Source organism: Manis javanica, chromosome 12 (assembly GCF_040802235.1).
Source record: "Manis javanica isolate MJ-LG chromosome 12, MJ_LKY, whole genome shotgun sequence".
Classification (NCBI taxonomy): domain Eukaryota; kingdom Metazoa; phylum Chordata; class Mammalia; order Pholidota; family Manidae; genus Manis; species Manis javanica.
In genome coordinates, this window is record NC_133167.1 from 31999819 (window position 1) to 32027641 (window position 27823).

Sequence of the window (27823 nt, forward strand, 5' to 3'; positions counted from 1 at the left end):
GCATTTGTGAAAATTTGTCTATGATATGATGGATATTGTCCAACTGTACTTGAACCATCAGACAAATTAAAGCAGCCCATTTCTGGGATCTGTTCACATCCCATAAGTTCTTTTAACCATAGATAGTCTATAGTCATGAGATTTTGGAGTGCTACAACTTGCACCCCTCCCAACTCCTGGTTGAGTTCCAACAGTACAGATCCGGTCAAATTCATTGTCTCACTGTATGCAGATGCCAGCCTAGACATCTCCTTCCTCATTCCTATGGCAAGTCCAGGAGATGGTGGGCTGGATGCAGCCACAACCTCAGCATCGTCCGGATACCTGTGGAGGCTTTTTGATGATCATCCCCCGGCACAAGTCCTCCAGAGAGTGCTGATGCCGGAAGCTCCTCCTCATATCGTATCTTACTTCATTTTCTGGGTATCCAAGGGTATTCTGCATAGAAACAAACAGACCCTTTGCCCACACTTTGACATGCCCTCTATACCACTGTGCAGAACTCATTGGAGGTCAGCACACAGTAACTGCTTTTTTTTTTTTTTTTAATTAAGAGAAAGGAATATTATCAGAAAAGAGTACCTCCATAGCTGATCATCTGACACCCTTTAAGTGATCAACATTAAGGATATTTAAAGCATGCGTTGATCTTTGATTTACCAATAGTTTTATCCTGTCAAGGAGTAATCCCCCTTTTCTTTCTTTCTTTCTTTTTTTTTTTTTTTTTTAGTTTTTAATCTACACTTACATGAAGAATACTATGTTTACTATGCTCTCCCCTATATCAGGTCCCCCCTAACAACCACATTACGGTTATTGTCCATCAGCTTAGCAAAATGTTGTAGAGTCACTACTTGTCCTCTCTGTGTTGTGCAGCCCACCCTCCCCTTTCTCCCTCCCCCCCATGCATGCTAATCTTAATACCCCCTTCTTCTTCCCCCACCATCCCTCCCTGCCCATCCATCCTCCCCAGTTCCTTTCCCTTTGGTACCTGTTAGTCCATTTTTGGGTTCTGTAATTCCGCTGCTGTTTTGTTCCTTCAGTTTTTCCTTTGTTCCTATACTCCTCAGATGAGTGAAATCATTTGGTATTTCTCTTTCTCCGCTTGGCTTATTTCACTGAGCATAATACTCTCCAGCTCCATCCATGTTGCTTCAAATGGTTGAATTTTTCCACTTCTTATGGCTGAGTAGTATTCCATTGTGTATATGTACCACATTTTCTTTATCCATTCATCTACCGATGGACATTTAGGTTGTTTCCAATTCTTGGCTATTGTAAATAGTGCTGCGGTAAACATAGAGGTGCATCTGTCTTTCTCAAACTTGATTGCTGCGTTCTTAGGGTAAATTCCTAGGAGTGGAATTCCTGGGTCAAATGGTAGGTCTGTTTTGAGCATTTTGATGAACCTCCATACTGCTTTCCACAATGGTTGAACTAATTTACATTCCCACCAGCAGTGTAGGAGGGTTCCCCTTTCTCCACAGCCTCGCCAACATTTGTTGTTGTTTGTCTTTTGGATGGCAGCTATCCTTACTGATGTGAGGTGATACCTCATTGTAGTTTTAATTTGCATTTCTCTGATAATTAGCGATGTGGAGCATCTTTTCATGTGTCTCTTGGCCATCTGTATTTCTTTTTTAGAGAACTGTCTGTTCAGTTCCTCTGCCCATTTTTTAATTGGGTTATTTGTTTTTTGTTTGTTGAGGCGTGTGAGCTCTTTATATATTCTGGACGTCAAGCTTTTATCGGATCTGTCATTTTCAAATATATTCTCCCATACTGTAGGGTTCCTTTTTGTTCTATTGATGGTGTCTTTCGCTGTACAGAAGCTTTTCAGCTTAATGTAGTCCCACTTGCTCATTTTTGCTGTTGTTTTCCTTGCCCGGGGAGATATGTTCAAGAAGAGGTCACTCATGTTTATGTCTAAGAGGTTTTTCCCTATGTTTTTTTCCAAGAGTTTAATGGTTTCATGACTTACATTCAGGTCTTTGATCCATTTTGAGTTTACCTTTGTATATGGGGTTAGACAATGGTCCAGTTTCATTCTCCTACATGTAGCTGTCCAGTTTTGCCAGCACCATCTGTTGAAGAGACTGTCATTTTGCCATTGTATGTCCATGGCTCCTTTATCAAATATTAATTGACCATATATGTTTGGGTTAATTTCTGGGGTCTCTAATCTGTTCCACTGGTCTGTGGCTCTGTTCTTGTGCCAGTACCAAATTGTCTTGATTACTATGGCTTTGTAGTAGAGCTTGAAGTTGGGGAGTGAGACCCCCCTACTTTATTCTTCTTTTTCAGGATTGCTTTGGCTATTCGGGGTCTTTGGTGTTTCCATATGAATTTTTGAATTATTTGTTCCAATTCATTGAAGAATGTTGCTGGTAATTTGAGAGGGATTGCATCAAATCTGTATGTTGCTTTGGGCAGGATGGCCGTTTTGACGATATTAATTCTTCCTAGCCATGAGCATGGGATGAGTTTCCATTTATTAGTGTCCCCTTTAATTTCTCTTAAGAGTGACTTGTAGTTTTCAGAGTAAAAGTCTTTCACTTCTTTGGTTAGGTTTATTCCTAGGTATTTTATTCTTTTTGATGCAATGGTGAATGGAATTGTTTTCCTGATTTCTCTTTCTATTGATTCATTGTTAGTGTATAGGAAAGCTACAGATTTCTGTGTGTTAATTTTGTATCCTGCAGCTTTGCTGTATTCCGATATCAGTTCTAGTAGTTTTGGAGTGGAGTCTTTAGGGTTTTTTATGTACAGTATCATATCATCTGCAAATAGTGACAGTTTAACTTCTTCTTTACCAATCTGGATTCCTTGTATTTCTTTGTTTTGTCTGATTGCCATGGCCTCCAGTACTATGTTAAATAACAGTGGGGAGAGTGGCCATCCCTGTCTGGTTCCCGATCTCAGAGAAAATGCTTTCAGCTTCTCGCTGTTCAGTATAATGCTGGCTGTGGGTTTATCATATATGGCCTTTATTATGTTGAGGTACTTGCCCTCTATTCCCATTTTGCTGAGAGTTTTTATCATGAATGGATGTTGAATTTTGTCAAATGCTTTTTCAGCATCTATGGAGATGATCATGTGGTTTTTGTCTTTCTTTTTGTTGATGTGGTGGATGATGTTGATGGATTTTCGAATGTTGTACCATCCTTGCATCCCTGGGATGAACCCCACTTGGTCATGGTGTATAATCCTTTTGATATACTGTTGAATTCTGTTTGCTAATATTTTATTGAGTATTTTTGCATCTACATTCATCAGGGATATTGGTCTGTAATTTTCTTTTTTGGAGGGGTCTTTGCCTGGTTTTGGTATTAGGGTGATGTTGGCCTGATAGAATGAGTTTGGGAGTATTCCCTCTTCTTCTATTTTGTGGAACACTTTAAGGAGAATGGGTATTATGTCTTCTCTGTGTGTCTGATAAAATTCCGAGGTAAATCCGTCCGGCCCTGGGGTTTTGTTCTTGAGTAGTTTTTTGATTACTGTTTCAATTTCTTTGCTTGTAATTGGTTTGTTTAACTTTTGTGTTTCTTCCTTGGTCAGTCTTGGGAGGTTGTATTTTTCTAGGAAGTTGTCCATTTCTTCTAGGTTTTCTAGCTTGTTGGCATATAGGTTTTCATAGTAGTCTTTAATAATTCTTTGTATTTCTGTGGAGTCTGTCGTGATTTTTCCATTCTCATTTCTGATTATGTTGATTTGTGTAGACTCTCTTTTTCTCTTAATAAGTTGGGCTAGAGGCTTATCTATTTTGTTTATTTTCTCGAAGAACCAGCTCTTGGTTTCGTTGATTTTTGCTATTGTTTTATTCTTCTCAATTTTGTTTATTTCTTCTCTGATCTTTATTATGTCCCTCCTTCTGCTGACTTTAGGCCTAATTTGTTCTTCTTTTTCCAGTTTTGATGATTGTGATGTTAGACTATTCATTTGGGATTGTTCTTCCTTCTTCAAGTGTGCCTGGATTGCTATATACTTTCCTCTTAAGACTGCTCTCGCTGCATCCCACAGAAATTGGGGCTTAGTGTTGTTGTTGTCATTTGTTTCTATATATTCCTTGATCTCTATTTTGATTTGTTCATTGATCCATTGATTATTTAGTAGCATGTTGTTTAGCCTCCATGTATTTGTGAGCCTTTTTGTTTTCTTTGTAGAATTTATTTCTACTTTTATACCTTTGTGGTCTGAAAAATTGGTTGGTAGAATTTCAATATTTTGGAATTTACTGAGGCTCTTTTTGTGTGTTAGTATGTGGTCTATTCTGGAGAATGTTCCATGTGCACTTGAGAAGAATGTATATCCTGTTGCTTTTGGATGTAGAGTTCTATAGATGTCTATTAGGTCAATCTGTTCTAGTGTGTTGTTCAGTGCCTGTGTGTCCTTACTTATTTTTTGCCCGGTGGATCTATCCTTTGGGGTGAGTGGTGTGTTGAAGTCTAAAATGAATGCATTGCAGTCTATTTCCGTCTTTAGTTCTGTTAGTATTTGTTTCACATATGCTGGTGCTCCTGTATTGGGTGGATATATATTTAGAATGATTATATCCTCTTGTTGGACTGAGCCCTTTATCATTATGTAGTGGCCTTCTTTATCTCTTGTTACTTTCTTCGTTTTGAAGTCTATTTTGTCTGATATTAGTACTGCAACCCCTGCTTTCTTCTCACTGTTGTTTGCCTGAAATTTGTTTTTCCATCCCTTGACTTTTAGTCTGTGCTTGTCTTTGGGTTTAAGGTGAGTTTCTTGTAAGCAGCATATAGATGGGTCTTGATTTTTTATCCATTGTATTACTCTGTATCTTTTGATTGGTGCATTAAGTCCATTTACATTTAGGGTGACTATTGAGAGATATGTACTTATTGCCATTGCAGGCTTTAGATTCATGGGTACCAAAGGTTCAAGGTTAGCTTCTTTAGTATCTTACTGCCTAACTTAGCTCGCTTATTGAGCTGTTATATACACTGTCTAGAGATTCTTTTCTTCTCTCCCTTCTTATTCCTCCTCCTCCATTCTTCATATGTTGTGTGTTTTGTTCTGTGCTCTTTTTAGGAGTGCTCCCATCTAGAGCAGTCCCTGTAGGATGCCCTGTAGAAATGGTTTGTGGGAAGCTAATTCCCTCAGCTTTTGCTTGTCTGGGAATTGTTTAATCCTGCCATCATATTTAAATGATAGTCATGCTGGATGCAGTATCCTTGGTTCAAGGCCCTTCTGCTTCATTGCATTAAATATGTCATGCCATTCTCTTCTGGCCTGTAGGGTTTCTGTCAAGAAGTCTGATGTTAGCCTGATGGGTTTTCCTTTATAGGTGACCTTTTTCTCTCTAGCTGCCTTTAAAACTCTTTCCTTGTCCTTGATCCTTGCCATTTTAATTATTATGTGTCTTGGTGTTGTCCTCCTTGGATCCTTTCTGTTGGGGGTTCTGTGTAATTCCATGGTCTGTTCGATTATTTCCTCCCCCAGTTTGGGGAAGTTTTCAGCAATTATTTCTTCAAAGAGACTTTCTATCCCTTTTCCTCTTTCTTCTTCTTCTGGTACCCCTATAATACGAATATTATTCCTTTTGGATTGGTCACATAGTTCTCTTATTGTTGTTTCATTCCTGGAGATCCTTTTATCTCTCTCTATGTCAGCTTCTATACGTTCCTGTTCTCTGGTTTCTATTCCTTCAATGGCCTCTTGCATCTTATCCATTCTGCTTATAAATCCTTCCAGGTTTTGTTTCACTTCTGTGATCTCCTTCTTGACATCTGTGATCTCCCTCCGGACTTCATCCCATTGCTCTTGCCTTTTTTTCTGCATCTCATCCCATTGGTCTTGCATTTTTCTCTGCATCTCTGTCAGCATGTTCATGATTTTTATTTTGAATTCTTTTTCAGGAGGACTGGTTAGGTCTGTCTCCTTCTCAGGTGTTGTCTCTGTGATCTTTGTCTGCCTGTAGTTTTGCCTTTTCATGGTGATAGAGATAGTTTGCAGAGCTGGTACGAGTGACCGCTGGAAGAGCTTCCCTTCTTGTTGGTTTGTGGCCTTTCTCTCCTGGGAGAATAGCTTATGCTTTTTCGCTGTGCACAGAGAGGGCTTCTGCTACCTGCCCGTTTGCTATGGAGTTTATCTCCGCTGTTGCTGTGGGCGTGGCCTGGCTGGTGTTGCTCCTCCAAAATGGTGGAGCTCCTTTGGAGGGGTAGCGGCTGGGAGGCTATTTATCTCTGTAAGGGGCCTCTGTGCTCCCTGTTGCCCAGGGGGTTAGAGTGCCCAGAGATCCCCAGATTCCCTGCCTCTGGTCTAAGTGTCCTGTCCTGCCCCTTTAAGACTTCCAAAAATCACTCTCCAAACCAAAACAACAACAGCAACAATGAAAGAGGAAAAAGAAAAAAAAAAAGGAAAAAACGCGCTATTTTCTTTGTCCTCAGGCGCCGATCCCAGGCACCCGCCCACCGGTCCTGCCACCCTGCCTCCCTAGCACTGGGGTCCCCGTCCCTCCAAGGCCTCCAAAAAGCAGTCGCCAAAAAAAAGAGGGAAAAACGCGCGACCCTCTCTGTCCCCAGGCACCAGTCCCAGGCACCTGCTCACCGGCCCTGCCGCCCTGCCTCCCTGGCACTGGGGTCCCTGTCCCCCTAAGGCCTCCAAAAAGCACTCGCCAAAAGGAAAAAAAAGGGAGAAACGTGCGATTTTCTTTGTCCTCAGGCGCCTGTCCCAGGCACCCGCCCACCGGTCTTGCTGCCCTGCCTCCCTGGTATTGGGGTCCCCGTCCCTCCAAGGCTTCCAAAAAGCACTTGCCAGAAAAAAAAGGGAAAAACGCGCTATTTTCTTTGTCCTCAGGCACCGGCCCCAGGCCCCCACCCACCGGTCCTGCTGCCCTGCCTCCCTAGTATTGGGAAAAACGCGCTATTTTCTTATTTTCTTTGTCCCCAGGTGCCAGTCTCAGGCACCCGTTCACCAGTCTTGCTGCCCTGTTTCGCTGGTATTGGGGTCCCTGTCCCTTTAAGGCTTCCAAAAAGCACTCGCCAAAAAGAAAAAAAAAGGGGGAAAAACACGCGATTTTCTACGTCCTCAGGCGCCAGTCTCAGTCACCTGCCAACCGCTCCCGCCGCCCTGCCTCCCTGGCATCTGGGTCCCCGTCCCTTTAAGGCTTCCAAAAAGCACCCGCCAAAAAAAAAAAAAAAAGGGAGAAACGCGTGATTTTCTTTGTCCTCAGGCGCCGGTCCCAGGCACCTGCCCACCGGTCCTGCTGCCCTGCCTCCCTAGCATGGGGTCCCTGTCCCCTTTAAGGGTTCCAAAAAGCACTCGCCAAAAAAAAAAAATCGCTCCGGTTTCTTTTCACCCGCCAGGAGCTGGGGGGAGGGGCGCTCGGGTCCCGCCGGGCGGGGGCTTGTATCTTACCCCCTTTGCAAGGCGCTGGGTTCTTGCAGGTGTGGATGTGGTCTGGATGTTGTCCTGTGTCCTCTGGTCTCTTTTAGGAAGAGTTTTCTTTGTTTTATTTTCATAGGTCTATGTGTTTTGGGGAGGAGATTTCCACTGCTCTACTCACGCCGCCATCCTGGCTCCGCCCCTGTCTGTGTATTAATTTTGTATCCTGCAACTTGGCTGAATTCCGACATTAGTTCTAGTAGTTTTGGAGTGGTGTCTTTAGGGTTTTTTATGTACAATATCATGTCATCTACAAATAGTGAGTTTGACTTCTTCTTTACCAATCTGGATTCCTTGTATTTCTTTGTTTTGTCTGATTGCCGTGGCTAGGACCTCCAGTACTATGTTGAATAATAGTGGGGAGAGTGGGCATCCCTGTCTTGTTCCTGATCTTAGAGGAAAAGCTTTCAGCCTCTTGCTGTTAAGTATGATGTTGGCTGTGGGTTTATCATATATAGCCTTTATTATGTTGAGATACTTGCCTTCTATACCCATTTTGTTGAGAGTTTTTAGCATCTATGGAGATGATTATGTGGTTTTTGTCCCTCTTTTTGTTGATGTGGTGGATGATGTTGATGGATTTTCGAATGTTGTACCATCTTTGCATCCCTGAGATGAATCCCACTTGGTCATGGTGTATGATCCTCTTGATGTATTTTTGAATTTTGTTTGCTAATATTTTGTTGAGTATTTTTGCATCTATGTTCATCTGGGATATTTGCCTGTAATTTTCTTTTTTGGTGGGGTCTTTGCCTGGTTTTGGTTAAGTTCCTTTTTATTCTAGCAAAATGAGGGCTAAAACCGAGATCTGTATAACATTTTTCACTTTTGCACCATACTGGTACTTGATGTCTTCATGGTAAACATCACTAATTTATGCCTTTTTCTGTGTCTTATCAAAAGTCATTCTAAAATTTAGAGAAGCCCCCAAATTCCTAGGCATGGGATATCAAGCCACATTGGTGATGACCCTCTGAATATCACACCTATATAGGTTTCAAACCCAGTTGGTAATGTCCACTAATTTTTTCTAATTCTCCATGGAATAATCTAATTCCCATTGCTGCAAATGCAGTGTGGATCTAGATTATATGTGGGGGCTCTGCTCCTGGCCAGTAGGGGAGGTGGGAAACTTGTGTGACAGGTCCTCTCCATCAGAGTATCTTGGCAAGTCATGGCACTTTGCATGAGCTATGAGGAGAAGCTGCAAGAATGAGACACAGTAGTAATGAAGGCCCCCAGGGGACCTTCAAGAAGAGTGAGGACAAGAGCTGGAGCAGCGGATCCAGGATCTGGCTGGTTATAGAAGCACCTAAGGAGTAAAAAAAAAAAAAAATTCAGAAGTCTGGGCCCCCTGCCTTAGGCATTTTGAGTCAGAATCTCTGGTATTGAACTTGGGGATTTAATTTTTAAAAGCTCACTAGGTGGTTCTTTTGAATTAGTCAGGTTTGAGAACCACTGACCCAGACTCATATTCCAAAGCAGAGTATTGTGTTCCTGGTGCCCTGTACATTGTCTCTAGTCTTGCAGAAAGTCCTCACTCTACTCGATTATGTTTTGAGCTGAGGGATGGAATAATGAGAAGCATAAGGGAGGATGACGTGTGTGAGGGGTGTGTGTGTGTGTGTAAGAGAGAATGGGAGAGAGAGAAGTGGTTGGAAAAATGTCTAGTAGCATGGTGTGATGTTGGGTCAGGGACTTATCTATGAGTCTCAGAAAGTTCACAGGGGCTATTCTAAAAGTAACAGCTGCTACTCCCACAGTTCTTTCAGAGTATTTCCTCAGACTGACGTTACCATCCTGTACTTTTACCACATGAACCCTCACCTCAGGTGATTGAGCTAGGAATAGGCAAGTATCCGAGCCAGCCATGAGGTTGCCCGGCTTGAGACCTTGGTCCAACAGATGTGCCCACTGGATACAGAATGGCCACCCAATCAGATCCTTTCATCTGGGGAGTCTGAGTTTAAAATATACAGGTGGGAGCTGAGAAACATTGAGTGACAAGGGAACAAGCAGAAACCAGGAAGCAGGAGGAGCCTGGTGGAAGCAAGAGACACAAGGCAGCGAGGTGTGAAGAGAGAGCCGTTTGATGGTGGCAGTAGAACCAGTAGATGGAAAGGCAAGACAGTGAAGCCCTGCTGCAGCAGAGCACTATGGGAGGAAGGAAGGAAGGGGAGAAGGGACACCTGTTTGAAAAGGAGGAGGCAGGAAGGCCAGGTCACACAAGTTATTTCTTAGTTCCTTTCCTCAGAGTCCTCCCATTAACATTAATGAAGCCACCTGTTCCTAGCAAGTAGCGAGAACCTCACTAACCATAGGAAAAGGATAGAATCAGGTCTCTTCTGATTTTTTCCCAGGGGACAGGCCCACAGCTTTGGAAGGCTACCTTTGAGGATCATCGCCAGCCCAGGAGAGGCATCCATTTAGGGTTGACTGACTAATAAGCTCAATCTTCTAAGCTCCTTCTTGCTCGATGGCTTGGATGAAGAATTTGAGAAGATACCTTTAGGTCTACAATTGTCCTTGAGTTGGTGCAACTGAGTAACTGAGTGACTGCAAAAGTGTTGCAAGATAGGAATTATCTAGAAAGACCCAAGAGACCTCTTTTTCCTGAGTTGTTATGAGAAATAAATGCTCTAAGCATATCAAGTCCTTAGCATGGTGTGGAGGCTGCTAGTTATCCCCAATACATGTTCTTCCTTTCTTCTATAGTAATGCATTCTCCAGTCTTTAGCGGGATACACGACAACTTGGAACAAAGACCCTATGTAACAGCCTCTTATGTGATCCACTAGGCTCTGGCCAATGGAACACCAGCAATTGTGTTGTATGCAATATAAAGGGAGTAAATGTACCTTCCTTTCCCTGCCCCCCCATGACTGGAATTCTAAAAGCTAGTGTAGACCATGAGGTGACCTTGGAAAAGAGAAGAAAGATAGAAGGATCCTGGTCCCTAACACTGTGGTGCACCATACTAGCCTGAAATGGACCCCTTTGGACTTCTCAAATGAGATCAAAATAAACTATTATCTTGTTTAAGCCCACATTATTTTAGGTTTTCTTATGCCTGTAAGCCAAACTTAATCCTGATTTTCTCATGGTGCCTGGCACAACCTAGGGACTTGTTAAATGTCATTTCCTTTCACCATCTTTCTTTGAAGGTTCTATAATTCTTTTGATATTACTTGTATTCTCTCATATTTTTGTGCTTACCTTACCCCACCTACTTATTGGAAAGGTCCTTGAGAGTAGGAATTGCATCTGTATCTTATTTTTCTCCTTTGCCTTTTGCAAGGTAGGTGTTCAATTTATTGAATAAAATTGTGCAATTCATTGGTTAAATGAACTTCAGTGAAAATGAAAAACTATAAATTACCGAAATATAGGATGGCAAGATGGTGAAAGGCTAGCCAGGGACAAAAGACTTAGGGCTCATGAATGCCCACAAGCTAAACACATGTCCCAATTGTGGGTAAAACTGTAATATTTCCAGAATATCTCACCTGGCTTTAGTACATCTGCATATCAATAGGCATTCAGAGGTGGAAAGAAGTATGGCTTTAGTGCATTTGTATTATTCCTCAGGGTGGAGAAAAGTTCATCTCTATATCAATGGGTAATTACCTGGGCAAGGAGGGCTTATCTGTACCCTAGAGGTGAGGGGAAGGCCGATTTTGCTTCTTCTGGAGCAGAAAGAGAGATGGCCCAGGACTGCAGTTTGTGAGGAGTAAACAGATTTTAAACTTTATTTCTCCCTTTGACTGATTTCTGTTTTTAGAGGTATTTTGCCCCAGGATTTCCTTTCCCTGGACTTACAGCAATATACCATTATTGTTCTTCAACTGAACATAACTTGGCATGCATGAATTATATTAAGTAGCACAGAGGCACCCATAGGAAGAATAAACCAACTAAACTGAAAAGGTGATTCTCAGAGGGAAGTGGGGGTAGTTGGCAGAGAAATTTTTTTTTAAATCTACTGAAAAAAAAAACACTTCCTAATCTCTGCCATTGCCGAATCTTCCTAAAATCTATCCAAGTGCATCTAATGTGCAGCCAGGATCAAAAATCACTGATGAGAAGACACGGTGAAAATAAAATATTTGGCTGTTTCACTTGGAAAAATATGTGAAATCATTTAACTGTCTTGTCAAGTGTACAAAGGTTTGTTTTGAAATGGATGTGGTGCATTTCTCTCTCCAGAGGATGAAACAGAGGAAAGGCCTCAGTTCCAGCCAGGCAAATGAGAATTCTGGAGGTCCTGGTCTAGCCACTAACCCTTGGGCACCATGGTTAACCTCTCTGGGCCTGTTTCTTCGTGTGTAATGTGAGGAGCTGGGCTCCGTGATCTGGCCCTGGCTCTTAGAACCTGTGGCTCCGTGTGGGCATTCCTCACCTGGACCAAGACTTCCCACAGTAGGGGCTGTAAAGTGCAAGTTATCCACAGAGTTGAGCCAGTCTCTTCCCAGTTCCTGATGACTGGCACAGTGGAGGATTGTGGCTCACTGTGCTGGGCACGTGTTATGCGGAGTGTGCCCTTAAGGGCCACTTGCCTGATGCCTTTCTTTCCTTCACATTTCCACTTAGTCTCCTCTCCTTCTCCCTCTCCCTGCCTCCTCCCCATTCGTGTAAAATAGCACTTTAAACTCTAGAGCCAGCCTCTTCAATTAAGGTGTAGACAAAGTAGTTTGACTCCACTTGATTAAAAACTTTGTGAAGGGGGAGAACCCAAACCTCAAAACACTGGGCCTTTCAAAGCCAGAAGAGGGGGGCAATAGAAACTGTTTGGCGATCTCAAATTTGGCAGATGTCTGTTTAAAAGGGCTAAAGAATTCCTAAGCCTTTGTTTACTAAATCCTCCCTCCCCTCAGTCAGAACCTCAGTGAAGCCAGGGTCTATGGCTACCTGGCAGGAAAGGCCGCCTGAGAGGCCAAACTGGAAAGGGAAGGGGCGGGCTGAGGGTTGGGGGAAGCATTTGAATTTTGTTTTTCCCTCTTAATTGTCTGGGGCCCTTTGAGAAATCTGTTCTCTTTGCGTTGGGAAATTAACTCTTAATCTCCACAAATGAGGGCAATCAACCCATTTACTAAATAAACACAGATCATTGCAGACTGGCTGCTCCTCTTTGTGATTTAATTGGAGAATGGCTTCACCTGAGGGAGGAGCCGAGCCACTCCAGGCCTGTGTAACCTGGCTGGGTCCCCAAAGGGAGGTGGCTGACTGTGGAGAAGGCCTGGAGAGGGCAGAGGGAGCTGCGCTGAGACTAGAGAGGGCTTTGCGATTTCCTTTCCCTTAGTAAATCAGAGGCCCTCCCTGGCTCAGGCATTACCTTCTGAATTTATTTGGGGCCTTCTGTCCTATGGTGCTAATTTTGGCTTTGAAAGTGTGAAGCTGGTTAAAGCAACTTTTATTAGAATGCTGACTTATCAGAAGTCTTTGGGGTGGGAACAGAGAAGCCCTTTATTTCTTGGCTCTTTCATTAATATGTTGAGGAATCTCACCTTGCTTTTCATTCCCTTTGTCAGTCACCAGTTATTTGGTTTATCATTAGTCACAGAAGTTTCTTCAAATCCTGGGTAGTGGTGCAAGGTGCATAGCGGATGCTCAGGAAATGACTGAGAGAATGCACGTGGGAATGAATAAGTTAAGGTGCATCTTAAGTTGAAAAGGATGAAATAAAACCATGTGGCCTTCCTTTATTTAAAAAAAAATGTACTTAGAGATAACCATGTGCCTGGCACTGTTCAGACTGCTGGGAATGTAACAAGTTCCTGCCATCATGGAACTTACAGTCTTGAGCAAAGGAATCTGATTTTCTGTGATGACCTTCAGTTTGTCTCAAAATTAGAATGGGAGTGTGGTTGTGGTATCAGGAGCCAGCCCATCCTGTGACTGAAAAAGTAAGGGCTGAGTTGGTTAATGGTCTGGGGATTCATTTTTCAGAAATGACATCAGTTCAGTAATTCTTCATGTTACAGATGAGAAAACCACAGCCCAAGATGGTGGACTGAATTGTCCAAGGCTTCACAGAAAGAACTGGACCTAGCATCTACCTTTAGCCTGTTCTTTAACCAAGAACTTTGCACATAATAACCCAACTTTATTTATCTCTCTATTTATTTATTTATTTGCCTCTGCTTCCTGCTCATCTCACACTGGCAGCAGCTTGTGGGAGCCTCAGAGTGAAAGGTCAGTGTGACGGGCTAAGCGAGGAGCGGCAGGGCGGCCTGCGCCCGCTCTAGAGATCCACAAGGTGCTGTGAGTATGGCTGCTCTGCTCAAGGGCCACTGCCTGAACTGATCCCACCGCCCAGCTTTGTCTGGAAGGAACTGGACAGGGGAGCGACCTGGGACTATTCCAGCTGGGAAACGGTGGTGGGCCTGTCCCTGTGGCCTCCAGCAGACTTGTGAAGAGCTGCTACTAAAACGGAGGAGTATTGAAAACAGCCCAGGAGGCGGGAGAGGAAACATTTAGAGAAGAGATAAACAAAAGAGGCGACAGACTTCTCACTCTAGCAAAAGGGGCTTTGGCTTACCTGTGAAACTTCACTCCTTCTCTTCCCCTAGCCTAAAATTTGTAAAGCTAGACCATAGCTCCCAGAGTTTACCCATTATTTTAAGGCCTTAGTTCTGAGGACCATATTGGTCTCGCTGTGTCTCAGAAGCCAGGATTGATGATATCCTGGTTTAAGTTCCAGTTGAACAGTTAAGAGAAAGCCAGCTGATGGTCTCCCATGTCTGGTATTAGTTGTATCGTTACTATTTTTATTAGCAGCTAACATTTACTGAGTACTTACCAAGGCTAGGCATTGTGCTCAGCTCTCAACCTGAGCTATCTCCTTGAATCTTTATCCTCACTATAGCCCTTTGAGGTGGCTCCTATTTATTGGACCCATTTGATAGATGGGGATATCAAAGTATAGACAGGTCCAAAATCATACAGATAGTGGGTAAAAGAACAGGAGGTCAAACCCAGTTCTTACTTTGAAGAAAAAACTTGTGGCAAGGTAAGAAGGAAAAAAAGTTGAGTCTGCTCTTTCTGGCGTGAGCCACCTAAGCACCCAGGGATGTTTGGCCTGGAGAAAGCACCCAGAAAGCAGGGAGGGTGAACTTGTGTTTTCTATGAAACCCTCTATGAGGACACATTTCTATCTCCTCTGTAGCCAGCCGTCCAAGAGGACAGCACAAGACGACGACATTCACAGGATGCTGGGTCACTGTGGGGTATAACGGATCAGGGCCTCCCCGAGTAACCACCTCACGTCATTCACTCTGCTTGGAGGAGGGATAAAGTTGTCTTTTCATTAGCTATTTTGAAAGATCTTATTTTGGGTATAGTGGGGACTCCTCTACTCTTTCTTTGGAGATGCACTCTGAGAGTGATGGTTGAAAGCAAGTTCAATGGCTGAAAGGCTTAGTGGATTGAATCCTTTATCAGCAGCTTATTAGCTACATGGCTTTGGACAAATTATTTGACTTCTCTGGGCCCCAGTTTTCTCTTCTGTAAAATGGTGATGATACTAGCATCTGCCTCGTAGGATTGTGATGATCAAACAAGAGAATGCTACAAACTTAGTACCTGGCATGTTATATATGCTAAATAAAGGATAATCATCATTGTTCTTTAATGGTTTAAAGAGACATTTGGGTCCACGCAGATGGGAGCTCAAGTTCCTGGTTTCTTCCATGCCTACAAGAATCAGCTGAGAATGAAAATACTATAGAAATGACAGGGCCAGGGGAAAGTCATGTTTCCGTCTGAGGATTTCCAATTAATTAATAAGCTGAAGAGATGAATATTTGAAAGATGCTACAGACAACAGGAACTACTGAAAAGAAAGCTTTCTTTTCCAAGTCTGGATGCCTATAACCCATAGAAAAAAGATATTTTGGGCATCCTATGTTTATTTCTACTCATGTCCTTTTTAGGCATAGAGTTTTCAGAACCAAGAACTGTGCTAAGCACAAATAAAATAAAAAAGGTAATTTCATTCCTAGGCAATATGCACATAGAGTTTATCAACATGATCACAATCTTTAGAGAAGCCAAAATTCTAATGGAAACCAGGAAGAAAATTTAAGTAGTACATTTCCCCCCATATTTTATGTTTTTGTCCTGCCCATTTCATTTGGAATACAAAATAGCCTACAGAGCATTTTATTTATTTATTTATTTATTTGCTCCTTTCCTGTTTCTTTAGAGCATTTTAAATTTATAGATCCTGTGGAACACTGCCTGTTTTTGCAAATAGAAGGGTCAGAAGCAGCTATTTGCTACATTCAAGCCCTCAGCAGGCAGCATTGGCATCCGAGGCATATTTGTATTTCCCAAGAAGCTTTGCACTATGTGGGTACTTAATAAATACTTGTTGAATAAATGAGTTGTTGTTTTCTACCTTTGTTTACCCTATGCAGTTCAATTTGCTGGCTTAAAAGAATTTTCCTCATCACAATTTCCAAAAGCTTAAATACTAACGTTTGTGTTTATGTATGCATGTAAAATAACAATTAAATACAAAATGCTGTTTTATGTTGTAGCTAGTGAAAAAAGGTGGCCTCCCTTTTATGACTTCTATAAACCAGTAAGAGCTTTGAGCATCCAAAAGCTTGAACATTACCTTAGTATTTAAAAACTACAAATTTTTTTGATAAACATTTTTTTTGAAAACCTCTTACAATTGCTTAGAAAGTTTAATGTGTTTTTATCAGCATTTTTAAGCGAGGCTAAACAACTTGCCCAAGATCACACTGCTACTATGTTTCAGGGCTGGGATTTGAGCCCGGTCGTCTGGCTTGAGAACTGGAGGCACTGCTTGGTCACACTAGCAAATATTAGGTGTGTGGGTCTCTGGTCATGGGATAGTTCTGGTAGGAGAAATCTTGCCTCTGCCTGAACTTCAGGGAGAATGAGGTTCCTATTTCATTTTTAGGACAGTTTAAATTGTTAGAAAGTCCTTCATCATACTGTACTGAAATCTGCCTTTCTAAGGCTTCCATTGATCTTCATAGTACAAATTAAATCCCTCTTGCACACAACCCACCCCTCAGATAAATATGTGCCACCCTTCCTCCCATGCCTCCTCCTCCTCTGGCCTGTTTGTGGGAACTGGTTATAGGCCCTCTCAAAATTCCAGGCCCCCAGTGCAGCTGAGGCTGAGGGGCATCTAGATGGGACTTATGCAGGAGCAGAATGCTAAATCAGATTTTGTAAATAGCTCCTAGGCAATGTTTAGAATGATGGGCAAATAATTCCCGTAGGAAGTAGCTAAGGATGGCTCACCAGCCCTGAATTATACACTTCCCTGTAATACAGACATTGCCATTGGATGTAATTGATCCTGAAAATGGTGAGCGCAGTGGAATAGCAATGACTCAAGCTCTCTGCTTTGTAGCTGAGTCTTTCTATTTCAACCTAGGTAGCGTTCAGTGGGAAAGGGAACCAGATACACAAAATTAGTGAGGATCAGCCCAGAAAATACATCATAATGGGGAGAGCCTGAATGGGGATGCAAAGTTGATTCTGTAGCAGGAATGATCATGTGGTACCTGATGGGTCTCAAATGGCAGCAAACCTTTGCTATGTACAAGGAGATAAATGAATAAATATACTGTCAAGAGAACCAGAAATGCTGATTTAAAAATTTTTTGTCCTCTCCATCAATTACATTGTAGAAATAATGCATGGGTAATATGTAGGCTGGGTATAGTAGTAAAGTAACTGGGGCCAGCTCCTCTAAGAAAACTTAGTTAAGAGGAATGAAGAAGCACTATTTGTTAGCCATTGTTAGCCCCCATTCCCATCCCTGCCTTTGGCTAACCTATGGCACCTGATGAATGGATGTCTTATCCTTGTGTAACTATATGGCTGAGTATCTCTGATCAGCAAAGAGGTGATAGCCCTAGAGCTTGGTGGAACCCAAACCTTGATTAGAACAGAGATCCCTTGGGGAGGCATCAAAGATGGCCAACAAGAGACCCCTTCACTGTGTCCAAATGCATAGGTTCATTCACCCATTCAAAACCATGTGTTCCAGGCCCTGTGCTTGGCCCTTCACATACAGTGGTAAAGAAGCCCAGCACAGTCTGCATCATGCCATTCAAGTCTCCTGGGCACCCACTGTGCTAGTATGAATTGGTACACGGACTCTGAATTTACCCTCTTTTTAGGGCTTTTAGGAAGGGAGTGGTGGAGGGTGAGAATCTTCTGTGCTGTTGGAATGGTGATGGCTCTGGGTACAGGAAGGCTGGATGTTGGGATTGCCCATGTTGGCTGTCTTCTCAGAAATGTGAGGTCTGCAGCCATGGACAGCTCCCCTTAGGACGTACACTCACAGGACCCCCAAGCCCTGCCCCCCGTGAGCTTTTACATCTGTCTTATTCTTGGAGACAATTCCCCTCTGTCTAAATTTGGATATTGTTCTCTCTAATGGAGCGGAGTAGAAGGCTAGCAATGCCAGCTTCCCTTGGAATCTCAAGCCAAGCCTTAGAGCAGACAGGCATTCCTCATCCTCAGTCTCTCAGCATCTCCCAGCGATTAACATAACATGACACCAGGCCCATCAAGATAAGGATCCTAATGGCCACAATGGCTTCCCTTTCTTTCCCCAGCCCTTCTTTATTGCTCTGCATGTTATGCTCACTTCCAACAGGGAAGAGTTTACAAGTGTGGGGTAGGCAAGCCCGTTCTGCAAGCAGCTTCCCGTCTGCAAGCAGCTTCCCTCAAGGCTTGTGCAAGGGCCCCAGGGACAGAGATGCATTTCCCTTTAATAAGCTTCTCACACTACATTAAAGATAAAAGGGGAAGGGAAATATTTATATTCTGACAAAGCAGCTCTTCCCTTCAGGCTCTTGTTTTATTTATTAACTTGCTCTGTCCTTCTCTCAGTCTTTCTCTCTGTTTCAGGGGCTAGGCATTTCCTCTCCTTTCCCCCTTTAGTCATTAATTTTGTCAGTGAGTGACAGTGACAGGGAACTTCAGAATGGTTGTCAGAGAAATGAGGTTTGTATGTGGGACCATTCCTGGGTGACACAAACAGCTGTCCTTCCGCCCTCTTGGGCATTGCTCCCCATTATCACCCTTGTTGTATAGCTCTTGGACGGCAGAATGCATCATGCTGGTTAAGTTATGTCATTTAAAATGAAGCTGTGTCAGTCCAACAAATTGTTCAGAGATACAGTAACCTGGATGTGTGACTGCATACACCTGGGACTTCTTAGACCTTTTGTTTATGATGCATTTTCATTTCTCTGCAAAGGTGACCCCTTTAAGGATTCGTATTTCCTCCAGGTAATCCTCCCAAAGCCCACAAAACCCAGGTGTGCTGTTTTGAGTTTCCATTCACCCCTTTGCAATGATTTAGCATTAAAGTTTGAGGCCACCTATTGTTCCAAAGCTGGTGCTTGTTTGTTAAGGAGTTGATCTTCTGGGCACTCCCCTCTGCCTTCAAGGCGTCGTCTAGACTGGGAGTCTGAAAAGGGGAGTATCGGGTGGCGGGATGTTTTAGGCCCCCCTCAGCTGGTCAACATGGCAGCTAGGAGTATTCGTCCTGTTTTCCAAGTAGAAGCTTTTTTATAGTTTGGTAATGACTTTCTTTCCAAAAGATGCATCATCATCAATTAAAAATTCAAAGGACAAGGAAAGCAGCAAGTTACTTACCTACTTGCAGACCATCAATATAGTGTGATGTTTAAGGGCAGAGACTGGAGCCTGAAGCCCTGGGTTCAACCCTTAGCTGTCCCTGTTACTATCTGTGCCACCATAGGAAGCATCCCCATGCGTGTCATCACATCTGTAAAATGGGGGTGAGAATAGTGTCTATCCTTTAGGAATCTTATGAGGATAAATATGTGTGTGTATGTAAGCACTTAAGATAGTGCTTGACACATCCCATAGTCCATCATAAAAATTAGCAATTATTATTACATCCCCAAATGATCAATAAATAGCACTTTGTAAATAGATTCCAAACTTCACTTTATGCTTATATATGCATATATGCATATCTCAAATAATTTTATAGTAGTGAGATCATATTATGCATGCTTTCAAAGATAATTTAAAACGTTAGATTTGGTTTTACCTCAGTTAACAGATGAGAGGAACTCAAGTGAAACTGATGGACTTCAAATGCCAGTTCCCAAGGGACAAGGTATACATTCCTAAAAAATAACTCCAAGGTTAAGACAAGAATAATAGATGATGAAAGTCAATTGAAAGTTCAGGTGGGTAAGTTTTGGTTCACTTGCTGCCGGGTGATTCAATGTTTTAATACTCAAGCTTCTCTGGTCTCCCAATTCTTTTATTTTAAATTTGTTCAGGTTCCTGGCACTGACGTTCTGATTTGCATCCATTTCTTTCTCCAGAGGTTTAGTCCTCTGGATTCAATGTTTACTGCTAGTCTTTTTGTCACTATGTTCTCTAATTTGATGAGTTCTTGACTAGCCATATTTCATCGTCAAATATTGTAGTTTTTTCCTCCCCTGTGTACCCTGCAGAAGAACTCACGGCTCTTCCCTGAGTTCTTTCATTCTTGAGAATGTCTTGCCCTCCTGCATGTGAATGACTCTTGCTGAGTGTAATATTCCTGGGTCACCTTTTCTTTCCCTCAGAACCTTGCTGGCTTTCTTCCATTACTTTCTGGCACTGAATATTGCTATTTAGAAGGACGAGCGAGGTTTATCATTTTCCCCTTGGAGGGCCCTAGAGTTTCTGTTTGGATACTTGCAGACTTCTTTCTTTATTCTTGAACTCTTGTTGATGGTTCTGTATCTCAAAGTCTCCTAATCTAGAGTGAGCCTTTTTAATCTGCAGATTTGTGTGTTCCTTGAATTTGGAGACATTTTTCTGTATTGTGTCCTGAAAAAAATTGTTTTTTTTTTATTCTATCTTTTGGGTTGGGGAGCAGGTTTTTCTTTCAGGTATAGACACCGATTTATCCTCTATTTCTATTCCTTTCTTTATAGTTGCTTTCATCCTTGTCTTGTTCCTCTGTTTTAACTTTTATTACCTTGAGTATTTCCCAGATGTGTTTGTTTCATTGGGAGGTGGGGAGGCTGGTCTTCTTTGTGCATTTATTTTTTCTCATTTATAGAAGTTGATGATATTTTGGTTCCTAATTGTTTCTTTAGCTGCCCAATCTCTCTTTTTATCACATTCTTTTCCTAGGTTTTATTTTCAACTTTGAGCTCACTGTGTCTCTGTCCCTGTGGGTTACTCAAGATGCAGAAGGAGGTCTCCACCCTGTCGCCAGTAAGTACAGCTTGCTGAGAGAGAGCAAACACAGAAAAAGATAAGTGACAATCAAAACCCTTTATAAATTTAAGATGAGTAACCTAGGCATCAGATGCTGTGGGTGTTCGAAGGGTGTACAGGCATATGTCTTAGATATTGTGCTCTCAGTTTCAGACCACCACAATAAAGTGAGTATTACAATAAAGTCATATGACTTTTTTGGTTTCCTAGTATATATAAAAGTTATGTTTACACTATACTGTAATCTACTAAGTGTGCAATAGCATTATATCTAAAAGTGTACACACTTGAATTAAAAAATACTTTATGACTTTATTGCTAAAAAATATTAATATTCATCTGAGCTTTCATCAAGTTGTAATCTTTTTGCTGGTGGAGAGTCTTGCCTCCATGTTGATGGCAGCTGACTGATTATGGTGTGGTTGCTGAAGGCTGAGGTGGCTGTGGCAATTTCTTAAAATAAAACAACAATGAAGTTTGTGCATCAATTGACCCTTCCTTCCATGAAAGATTTCTCTGAAGCATGCGATGCTGTTTGATAGCATTTGACCCACAGAACTTTCAAAATTGTAGTTAATCCTCTCAAACTCTGCCACTGCTTTATCAACTTAGTTGATATAATATTCTAAATGATTTGTTGTCATTTCCACAGTCTTCACAGCATCTTCAGCAGGAGTAGATTTCATTCCAAGAAACCATTTTCTTTGCTCATCCATGAGAAGCAACTCTTCATCTGTGGGGAAGTTGGGGTTCCTATGGCCAGGATCCTCACTGAACTTAAACCACCTGATGATGTAACTGGCCTGTTGCTAGGCTACCGCTTCCACACCTTTAGGCAATAAGCTATTATTGCGCTATATAGAGAGCTCGGCCCAGTGCTCTGGGTGGAGGCAGAGACGCTAGTGCTCAACCTACTGCTGGGAGAACAAGCCGGGTAATAAACCCTTTCACCCCAAAGGATGTTTTGCTGTCAATTTATTTGGTCACATTGAATCCATAGCTAACTTGCCTGGAGCTGAAACCCATTGGCAAGACATTGTCCATTAAAGTTTTATCATGAGATGCAATAATTCAGTCACATCCTCAGGCTCCACTTCTAATTCTAAATGTCTTGCTATTTCCACCACATCTGCAGTTACTTCCTCTGCTGAAGTCTTGAACCCCTCAAAGTCATCCATGAAGGTTGGAATTGATGCCTTCCAAACTCCTGTTAATGTTGATATTTGACTTCTTCCCATGAACCACAAATGTTTTAGTGGCATATACAATGGTGAATCCTTTCCAAAAGGTTTTCAATTTACTTTGCCCAGCTCCATCAGAGAAATCACTATCTATGGCAACTATAGCCTTATGAAATGTATTTCTTCAATAATACTTGAAAGTTGAAATGACTCCTTGATCCATGGGCTGCAGAAGGGATGTTCTGTTAGCAGGCATGAAGATAACATTAACTTCATGGAATGTCTCCATCAGAGCTCTTGGGTGACCAGTTGAATTGTCAATGAGCAGTAATATTTTGAAAGGAATCTTTTTCCTGAGCAGTAGGTTTCAACAGTGGGCTTAAACTATTCAGTAAACCATGTTGTGAACATATGCGTTGCCATCTAAGCTTTAGTGTTCCATATATAGAGGACAGGCAGAGTAGATTTAGCATAATTCTTAAGGGCCCTAGGATTTTTGGAATGGGCAATGAACCTTGGCTTCAACTTTAAGTCACCAGCTGTAGTAGCCCCTAACAAGAGAGTTAGCCTGTCCTTTGAAGCTTTGAAGCCAGGCATTGACTTCTCCTCTGTAGCTATGAGAGTCATAGACAGCATCTTCCCATATAAGACTATTTCATCTACATGAAAATCTGTTTAGTGTAGCCACCTTCATTGATGATCTTAGCTATATTGGCTGCATCTTTAACATGTATTAGCACTTGCCACTTCACCTTGCATTTTTATGTTATAGAGATGGCTTCTCTCCTTAAACCTCATGACCCACCTCTGCTAGCTTCAAACTTTTCTTCTGCAGCTTCCTCACCTCTCTCAGCCTTCATAGAATTGAAAAGCTTTAGAACTTTCTTCTGATTTAGGCTTTGGTTTAAGGAAATATTGTGGCTAGTTTTATCTTCTATCCAAACTGCTAAAACTTTTTCCATATCAGCAATAAGGCTGTTTTGTTTTCTTATCATTTGTGTGCTCACTGGAGGAGCAATTTTAATTTCCTTGATGTACTTTTTCTTTGCATTCACAACTTAGCTGTTTGGTGCAAGAGGCCTAGCTTTCAGCCTTTCTCATCTTTTGTCATGACTTCCTCACTAATCTTTACCATTTCTAGCTTTTGATTTAAAGTGAGACATGTGTAACTCTTCCTTTCACTTGAACCCTCAGCAGCCATTGTAGGACTACTAATTGGCCTAATTTCAATATCGTTTATCTCATGAAATAGGGAAATTTAAGGAGAAGGAGAGCAACAAGGGAATGGCCAGTCATAAGCCATGGAGCAGCCAGAACACACACAACTTTTATTGATTAAGTTCACCTTCTTGAATGGGCGCAATTTACAATAGTAATATCAAAGATATTACAATAGTAATATCAAATTACAGTAGTAATATTGTACAATAGTAATATCAAAGATCACTGATCACAGATCACCACAACTATATTAATAATGAAAAAAATTTTAAATATTGCAAGAAGTACAAAAATGTGACACAGAGACACAAAATGAGTAAATGCTGCTGGAAAAATTGCACTGATAGACTTGCTCGTAGCAGGGTTGCCACAAACTTTCAGTTTGTAAAAAACGTAGTAACACTGAGGCATAATAAAGTGAAGTGCAATAAAATGAGACATGCTTGTAGTTACTAAGAGTTGGTGGTTGGGATGTTCAAAGAACTGGGATAAAGAGCTGGGCAGCATTGCAGGGAGGGCTGCAAGGGACAGATGTGGGACACAGTGAGTCCTCCAGTCTGTGAGGATGGGACAGAAGGCAGATGTTGGGCAATGGGAACTGGTGTGGCTTGGAGCCACACTGTGGAGGTTCAATTAGCACAGTGGTTAGTCCCCAGGCTTCAGAGTCATACAGACTGGGTTCAGGTGTTTGCTCTGCTATTGGCCAACTAGGTGGCCTTGGGCAAGGTACTGCTGAAATTTATTTTCTTCATCTGCAAAATAAGAATATTAACATAAGCCATCTTGTAGCATTGTTAATGAAGATGAAATAAGATAATTCATCTAAAGACAAGGTGATTAGCATTGTAATAAGTACTCAATAAGTGGTGGCTGTTATTCTAAAAGACCTTGAGTCCCTAACTAGATTGTAAGGGCCTTGGGGAAGGGATTGTATCTTATTCTTCATCATATGCCTAGTACATAGTAGATAATCAATAAAAGAATGATACCTTTATTATATCAGATAGGCTGTATTTCCTTGCAAGAAGCAGAAACCCTAACTCAAACTGGCTCATACCAGGGTACTACAAGGTGTACTAGGGCCTATAGGCCAAATATGGCCTGTGGCCTGTTTGCATACAGTTTATGAACTAAGAATGGTTTTCACATTTTTAAATGATTGAAAAAAATCAAAAGAATATTTTGAGAGATGTGAAAATATGAAATTCAAATTTCAATGTCTATCAATAAAGTTTTATTGGAACACAGCCACACTTATTCATTTACATATTATGTATGGCAGGTATAGGCAAACTTTTTCTGTAAAGGGCCAGATAGTAAATATTTTAGGCTTTGCGAGTTATGTGTCTTCTGTCCTAATTACTCAACTCTGCCACTGAGCATTAAGCAGCCATACACAATAACCTCAGAAGAGGAGACCAGAGGACAGGAAACAGTGGAAAAGTAGAAAGGTTCCTACACAGGAAGCCAGGTCTCCTGGGCTCTAGGCTTGACTCTCACTGACCAGTGTTAGGATTATGTCATGTCACTAAACTTGTTTGAGTCAGATTGTCTGCAACACAAAAGTATTGGACTAGATTTTGAAGACTTTTTTTTAGTTCTGAAAGTTCTCTTTTTCTATTTTGGTATCCCAGTTATATATACCTGGACATTCCTGAAGGTATGTGCTGCAGTTAGAACATTTCAGGTGTAAGCAACAGAAACCATCTCTAGTTAAGTTAAACACTAAAGATATTTATTAATGATATGAGAGTAAGTCATAGAACTGAAGGGAAAGCAGAAAATACAGGCTCAAAGAGGACAGGAGCCAGGGCAAGTCCTGGGGTCCAGATAGCAGGAGCTAAGGAACATTCTCTTCAAGATACTGTAGTCTCAGGTGAACTCTGGCCATTCTCAAGAACATTCAAGATTGAAGTTCCGATGTTATGTTTTTAGTCAGCTTAGGTTAGTATAGGAACCACCATGATTGTATTTAATAGAGAGGGTCATTCTCAAAGCTAAATGTGGGGCTATAACTAGGAAAAAGGGGAATGGATATTGAGCAGATGTCCACGATTGAGTGAAGGGCATAGTTATCTAAGTGCTTAACACTGTAGCACAAGTTGCCAGCAGATGACTCAAGGAAATCAAAATAATTCTTGAGTTATTTGTCCATTCTTTCAGAAAATACTTACTGAATTTGTGAGCGGCATTTTGAAGGACACCAAAGAAATACAACAATGACCTGTAAGACTGGTGGAAAAGGTGCTTGGATTTTATTCAAGATGACCTGGGAACAGCATTATATTCCTTTTTAATTCGAATCATTAAAATACATCTGTGCATATGCAACTGCAGCTCACTATAAGAGGGATGTTAAGTAATTCTCTGTATGTATTGCACTACAGCAGGGAATCCTGAGACAAGTGACTTATCTCATATGTCAAAGGCAGAGCTAAAAGCAGGACTTGACTTCCCAACTGGAGAAACTGTTTTGTACCAGCTGCCTTGCAACCACGCCCCGCCCTCCCCCCCCCCCGTGCAGGAGCAGCTACCGTGTGAGGAGCCTGAGTACCTAGCTCAAGGGCAGGAACTGGGCCCTGTTCCTTGTTTCCCCCACAGCCTTACAGGGCACACAGAAGGCAGATAATCAGTAAGGAGCCTGCTTTACAGTTTCAACAGGCAAAGTGGAACCTGTCTATCTCCATGTTAGATGCAGGCTGGACATGAAGAGGATCGAAAATATCCCCGGCAGCTCTCAGAAAAGCCTGGTCTGGGGACATAGGAAGAAGGATTTATTTCGCAGTGGAAGAATTTCAGAGACGTCTTTTTCAACCGGATATTGAGCTGTAAGCTTAGTGGTGTTCGTGTTAGATGTCTTATCCGTCTCAATGTGTACATTATTACTTCTGGCAAATAATGAAAAATTATGACTTCACAAAGAAACCAGTGACTGTAATCATATCCATTCATCTCTCTCCTTTTCTATGGAAAAAAACTGGCCTGTATATCGAACTTTGGTCAGAAGGAAATGTTTATATAAATTTGTCCTTAAGCAAGTACTTGGGCACATGTGTGTTCTTTGTTAAGGGAAGCATCCCAGCTCACTTGACTTACCTTTGAAGTCTCTCAGCCAGGCCTGTCCCTGGCTGTCTCAGGTTCCAGTGTGGCCCTGGGCTCCGGCAGGCTCACCTCTCTAGGGCCGAGCGCCATAGTGTTAGCCCCATGCCCAGATCCTGGAAGGGTGGATCTCAGAGGCTATGAAATCAGATATTAAATCAAATTGCTTCTTTCCATTGATATTTACCCTTACCTGAAAGGTTTTGTTTCTCCATTTGTTTTTCCTGAGGCCATCAGCCTCCTCTGCCGGTCCTGGGCTTGTGGGGTGACAGGGCTTGGGGCTTCAGCTTCACACCAACCTAGAGTGTCTCCAATTATCTGAAGCTTGTTGAAACATCCTCAAAATTAAAGTAACCTCGGTTCACTTAGGCTTAATAAATCATCACTCTGCACTGTAGGGAGCAGAAAGGAGAACACTGAGAAGTCAGGAAGATTGGCGCCCTTGGAGATTATTTTGGGCTGGTTCATCACCACCTTTCTTTTTGCCATGGCAGGACTGCAGTGCTGATTTGGTTAAAGAAAGATGTGTTTTTTCTGAATCACATCAGCCAGCCCTCCCTCTATATTTACTCCACAGCCCTTCATTGTCTCATTGTATCCACGTAACTCAGCTTATTTCACTTTTCCCCCTTTGTCCTCCCTTGTTTTCCATATCCGTCACCCTATATCACATCGATCCCCCAGTCGTGTGTGTGACAGTGAATCTGAGGTATTTATTAATAAGGCCCATTTGGGCTGACTTCCTTCATGCCAGTTTCCCCAGCAACTCCAGTGTGCACTAAAGATCTTGCCCTTTACTCCAGAGAACTTCCTTGTGGGCCATATTTAGCTCCACCTCCCTTACAGTCCAAGAGATTCTCCAGAGAGCCCAGCTCCCCTCCTCAACCTCCTGGTTTTTCAATACTCACTTAAAGGAAAAACTGCAAGAAAATAATCATACTTCTACATCAGCTGGACTTCATTTCTCTCCAGATAGCCACAGAGATTTAGAATCACACGAATCTAAAGCAATGTTAAAGGAAGTCAAAAGAAATGTCCAGACAGAACGGTGACCACAATATTGACAGTCACCACGATCTCTGACAGGGCTGCCTGAATGCAACTCACCCACCCTTGCCATCTGGTAGACCACCACCATCGTCTGCTCTGAGATAACACAGGCTCTCCAACTTTTTGGACAGACAGTTCCCGCCTTGTTCCTCACCTTTTCCTCTTTCTCTCTTAAAAAAGTTTCCAAACTTTTTGATATCAGACCCATTTAGATAGTAATTCAAATACCAGGAGCATCCAAAGAATGTTTAAGGCTTCCATTCATCAGTTGGCTTTGAGGAAAGAGTAGAAGTTTAGGCAGGACGCACCCAAGGACGCAGGTGGAATCTACAGCCAGACCCTGGGGTCCATCAGCTTTCCCAGCTTGGTGCTTTGGAGGGGGTTTGCGATACAAGTCTAAGGCTTCTTCAGGGCAAAAGAAGTATGAAGCATCATAAGGAGAAGTGAATAGCAATAGAAAAGATGTATGTGCAGCTGATTCCAACATTGGTGGCCTTTTCTTTCTTTGAAACTGAATATTTCTTTCTCTGAAGGTGACCCTGCTGACACTCCAGTGCCTGATGATTAACCTTCTGTACATTTGGGCTTTTGTTTGGGGCTCTTTCCTC

At 42.1% G+C, this 27823-nt stretch overlaps 1 long non-coding RNA gene across 1 annotated transcript; it reads left to right on the top strand.

Moving 5' to 3' along the window:
* The first annotated feature begins 15547 nt into the window (after positions 1-15547).
* Positions 15548-26848, top strand: LOC140844991 (uncharacterized). Its single transcript, XR_012123608.1, has 3 exons — positions 15548-15759; positions 20578-20661; positions 25759-26848. It is a non-coding gene; the product is annotated as an uncharacterized lncRNA (long non-coding RNA).
* Positions 26849-27823: the final 975 nt, after the last annotated feature.